The sequence below is a fragment of the Octopus bimaculoides genome, chromosome 10 (assembly GCF_046866305.1).
Source record: "Octopus bimaculoides isolate indiv1 chromosome 10, ASM4686630v1, whole genome shotgun sequence".
NCBI classification, from domain to species: domain Eukaryota; kingdom Metazoa; phylum Mollusca; class Cephalopoda; order Octopoda; family Octopodidae; genus Octopus; species Octopus bimaculoides.
In genome coordinates, this window is record NC_142937.1 from 15661951 (window position 1) to 15667726 (window position 5776).

The 5776-nt window shown below is 37.7% G+C and overlaps 1 protein-coding gene across 1 annotated transcript in view; it reads left to right on the plus strand.

Moving 5' to 3' along the window:
- The first annotated feature begins 250 nt into the window (after positions 1 to 250).
- LOC106880728 (regulator of G protein signaling 9-binding protein) overlaps positions 251 to 5776 on the plus strand; it is an 86730-nt gene continuing 81204 nt past the window's right edge. Inside the window, exon 1 of the mRNA XM_089358216.1 lies at positions 251 to 680. The gene's annotated coding sequence lies outside the window, so the exon portion shown is untranslated. The remainder of the gene's footprint in view (positions 681 to 5776) is intronic.

Sequence of the window (5776 nt, forward strand, 5' to 3'; positions counted from 1 at the left end):
ATAAGTCCACACACACACACACACATATATATACACACATATATACACACACATATATATATATAATGGTTTCACATTTTGGGTCAAAGCTAGCAGTTTTGATGGAGAGGATAAGCCAAGTTCATCGAACCCAGTGATCAGCTGGTACTTACTATATCGATGCTGAAAAGATGAAAGACATACAGACAGACACACACACACACATTCGTCTCTCTTATCTCTCTCACTGCATTTGTCTTTCTATCTTTCTTATGTCCACCTTGAGAATAAATGTATTAGAACAAAAAAAAAAAAATGTAATTCCTGAAAAATGTGATGGCAGCAAGAGTATATCTATATACTGCAAAATTACTATATAGTAAACGAGAGCTAATTAGTTGTCATAACAACATCCAATAATCATTGATTAACAATGACTGAACAATAACGTGAGAGAAGAATAAGAAAATGAAGATGGGGATGAGAAAATATAGCATTCAAAAGAGATATTTTGTGATGCTGTTGAGAGGAAGATTCACACAGCGACTAAGTCAGCTGTATTAGTGAAAACATGTCTCTTGGTCTAAATGTTAAGCTTTTTCATGGGTCCTACTAAAACGTCTGACAGCCTTACATAGCAAGGGATATTTTGTGCAAAGCAGTGAAATAATTAATGAAGTGAATTTAATAATTCTTACAAGGTATAGTAAAGAGTATTTTTCTTTTCTCATTTCTTGTATCTAAACAAATGATAATAATAATAATAATAATAATAATAATAATACTAATAATGATAATAATAATAATATAATGATAATATAGAAATTGCTTTAGTTAATTGGATGAATAATTTTGGAGCCGATATGCTTATATCTAAATTACTTTGAGGTTTGAGAGAAAGAGATGATGATGATGATGATGGTGGTGATGATGATGATGGTGGTGGTAGTAGTGGTGATGATGATAGTGGTGTTGGTGGTGGTGGTGGTAATGATGGTGGTGGTGGTGGTGGTGGTGGTGATGGTGGTGATGGTGATAGTAATGAAGATGATGGTGATGGTGGTGGCAATGGTCGTGGTGCTTTTGGCAATGGTAGCGATGAAGATGGTGGTGGTGGTAGTGATAGGTGGTGGTGGTAGTGATAGGTGGTGGTGGTGGTGGTGGTGGTTTTAGTGGTGGTGTTGGTGGTGGTGTTGGTGGTGGTGGTGGTGGTTGTGGTGGTGGTGGTGGTGGTGGTGGTGAAGGTGGTGATGATGATAATAATGATGTAGTTAACACAGTTAATTGTGATGTAGTTAACACAGACGAATTCACATTTGGAGCTTGAGAAAAGTCTTGCATATTTTTACTGTTTCACTCACAGATTGCACTTGTAATGTACGAATTAGCCAGTCGATGTCTCTTTCTGAAAATCCCAATGAATGTATGTATGTATGTACGTATGTATGTACGTATGTATGTATGTATGTATGTATGTATGTACGTATGTTTGCATGCATGCTTATATGTATGTATGCATTTATTACAGGGCAAAGATACTCTGACACAAAACTTGTAGTCAAAACAGTTACCAGTCATCTTTCTTTCTTTATCTCTTTTGTATTTTATAAAGTTGTTTGTGGGCTCTGGTTGGTGTGACATGGATGGACAGGATGAGGAATGAGGAGGTGCGAAGGCGAGCGGGAATGAAAGAAAATCTAACAACCTGAATGGATAGACGAATGTTGAGGTGGTTTGACCACATGGAGAGAATGGATGAGGAGCGGATGGTAAGGAGGGTGATGAAGGCAGAAGTGGTAGGCAACAGAACCAGAGGCAGACTTCAGTTTGTGTGGATGGGTGGATGAATGGAGTAAGGAAAGCTTTGATGGTTAGAGGTTTGGAAATGAGAGAGGCAAGAGTTTATAAGTGATAGGAAAGCTTGGAGAGTGTTTTTGGATGGATGAGTGAATTTGATGTTGCTCAAAGGGGTACGGAACTATCATGATGTGGTGAGGGTAAACCAACATATGCTGTCGGGCCCTGCTGCTGATATTAGGGATTGCATTCTATGCCTTAACCCGAGCATAGGACGGGACTTGCCTCTTTGAGCTGAGAAATGAATGGAATGCCTGGTGTGTGTCTTATTGTGGCTGCCCCCTCCTAAAAAAAAAAAATGGGGAATAGGCCTGGGTATATATAATTTTATAAAGTTCTATGATGATGGACGCATGGCATGAAAAATCTTATTCCTGCACCTGTAAGGATGAAAGTAAATCAGAACAATCAGGCTGAATGTAAGATGGCTATCATCAGACAAGATGAGGCAATCATTATGTATATATGTGTACGTATATGTTTTGTTGCATGCATGCATGAATGAACATAAATACGTCTGAATATGAAGTCATGTAACCTATGAATTAAGTTATTTGGCTCATGTTCATAATTTTGTAGGTTCAATTCTGGCATGCTGTGTTGTTTCACATTGCTTCTGTCTATAAGGACCACTGAGAATGAGAACCACTCAAGTACTGGTGGATCTCTCCCTTTCTCTCTCTCTCTCTCTCTCTCTCTCTCTCTCTCTCTCTCCTTCCAACTGTGGCATCCTGAATGTGCTGTTGGGTTAAAGAATGGGATGGTTACAAATGTGAATTTGTCTGTGTTAACTACATCACAAAGGTAGAGCCTTGTATCTTTTTTAGAAACCAGCTCCCTCCTCGGTGGAAAATTTATAATGATTAAAAAATAGAAGAGACATACATATGTACATACATACATTCATACATACATACATACATACATACATACAAATGTGCATACATACATACATACACACACACATGCATACATACATACCTGCATATGTGCATACACACACACACACACACACACATGTGTGACAAGTGCTTCCACAATGCCTCTCTACACCAAATTTCACCCGAGGGGCGTAGGGTTAATGTGTGACTCTAGAAGGATATAGTTGGCCAAGGTGTCAGGCATTGGGTTTGAACGTATATAGCATGTATGTATATTTGTGTAGATCAGTAAAAGATAAACACACAGTCAAGAAAAACCAATAAACTGGTATTTTGAGCAAAACTATTTTCTGGCATTTCTTCCACCCAAATTGTGCAACGCCCTTGCCAGCTGAAATGCAATGAACTTGTGATTGGTCTGTTGGAAATCAATATTTGTGATTGGTCTGTTGGAAATCAATAACCAATGATGCTTTCACTCACAAAATGTGGCTTATAACAATGTTTATCTATCTATCTGCCAGTCTGTCTGTTTGTCTGTCTGTCTGTCTGTCTGTCTATCTATCTATCTTTTTTCTTCTTCTTCTTCTTCTTTCCTACGATCCCTTTTGATCGACCCCCACCCCCTTTTCTTCCTCTCCTTCCCCCTCCCAAAACGAAAAGCTCTACATTGTATTTGTCCCCTCTGTGTAAAGCCCTGCGTGGCTAATAAAAGAAATCTATCTATCTATCTATCTATCTATCTATCTATCTAGCTATCTATCTATCTAGCTATCTATCTATCTAGCTAGCTAGCTAGCTACCTACCTGTCTGTCTGTCTGTCTGTCTGTCTGTCTGTCTGTCTGTCTGTCTGTCTGCCTGTCTGCCTACATGCCTGCCTGCCTGCCTGCCTGCCTGTCTGTGTGTGCGTCTGTCTGTCTATCTATCTACCTAGCTGTGTAACCATCTGTCCATCTATCTGTCAATCTGTCTGTCTGTCTATCTGTTTGTCCATCCACCCACCCACCCACCCATCCATCCATCCATCCATCCAGGCTACCTACCTACCTACCTACCTACCTACCTACCTACCTGCCTGCCTGCCTGCCTGCCTGCCTGTCTTTTGGTCTATGTATGTATGTATGTATGTATGTATCTATCTATCTATCTATCTATCTATGTATCTATCTATCTAGCTAGCTGTCCATCCATCCACCGATCCATCCATTGATCCATCAATCCATCCACCCAACCACCCATTCATTCATCCATTCATCCATCCAGCCATCCTTCCAAATTTACTCACCTACCCACCTAATTACCTACCTACCTACCTACCTACCTACCTACCTACCTACCTACCTACCTATGCATGCATGCATGTATGCATGTATACATATACATTACGTAAGTAAAATATAAAAAGGACCATCCAAAATATTTTTTGGCAAGTCAAATAGTAAATATGTAAATATGCTTTCACATAAAACAGATAAAGCTGTTTGGCAAACATACGACATATATAATGTTTCAATTTATTATATTCAGAAATTTGGACATTATATTTCTATGCAGCATGGTATCAGCCATTCGTATTATATATCTGTACGTTTTCTGGTCATCTCTTTTGAATATGGCTGATCAATATATTTGATGTCCAGCCAAGTTCCTCAGCTCTTGCGCTCAGCTTTTCTCATAAATATACAATATTATCTTATATTATCTTAACGTGGTCATCATGGAGCTTAAGCTTTGCAGTTTGCCAAGTTTATAGGCTGTTGGAATACTGGTGGATACATGATTAAGAGTTCCTATCTTATTGCTGGCATTGTGCTGTGTTAATAACCAAACAATAGACATTAGTGGTACATTCAGTCTGATGGAAAAAATAGAGAGCATGCATAACTGCAACTCATTGTATATGTTAACAAGGGGAGGCCCTCTATAGTTGATTGGTTTGCTAGAAATAGCAGCCAAATCTCCTTTGAATCTAACCTCTGTTATTTTAAACAAGGATGAATATATTTGCATCATGTATTCTTAAATACACCCATGGGAAAAATATGTGAAATGTTATTGCTGGAATGCCTTTGGTTCTAGGTTTGCTTAATCATGAGTTTAAATAACATTCATAACTGCAACTGCAGCATCAAAATAATAATAATAATAATAATAATAATAATAATAATAATAATAATAATAATAATAATAACAACAAGAGCACCCAGAGAACAGAAACCTCCACCAACACCAACGTCCTCTCAATGATTAGCTAGAGATGATTTTTAAAATGAGAATATCTGCTCTCAAAAAAGAAAATGCTAAAAATGAACTTGACCACTCTCAAAAATTAAATAAAAAAACAGGAAAAATAATCCAGAATCTTTGTCTGGTACCAGTTCGATGCCAAAATCTAATCAGTTTGTGCCAGTCACGAGGCCAAACATCCCTGAAAGTTTCATCCAGCTTCATCCAGTGGTTCTTGAGATATCTTGTCCATGGACAAACAAGCAAACACGGCTAAAAACAATATCTTAGTAAATGGTTTCAAATTTTAGCACAAGGCCAGTAATATCAAGTTGATTATGTCAACTCCAATGCTCAAATGCTTCTTATTTTATGGACCCCAAATGAGGAAAGGTAAAGCTAAGCTTGGTGGAGTTTGAACTCAGAATATAAAGACAGACAAAATAGTTTATTTACATTATTTACATTTGACAGATATTTCTCCTCATCTTGTTTGTTGTTGACACAACGTTTCGGCTGATATACCCTCCAGCCTTCGTCAGGTGTCTTGGGGAAATTTCGAACTTGGGTTCTCATTCCTAACGATGTTACTATTATTATTTATTATTATTATTACTATTATTAATCAGGTCGCTGCCGTGAATCGAACTCGGAACCTTGGGGTTAGTAGCCCGCGCTCTTAACCACTACGCCATATGAGGAGAAATATCCGTCAAATGTAAATAATGTAAATAATGTAAATAATTCCTCATCTCTTAAATATAGAACTGTAAGACAAAATGGTGTTAAGCATTTTGTCCTTAATAATAATTATAAAAATAATAATAATAAT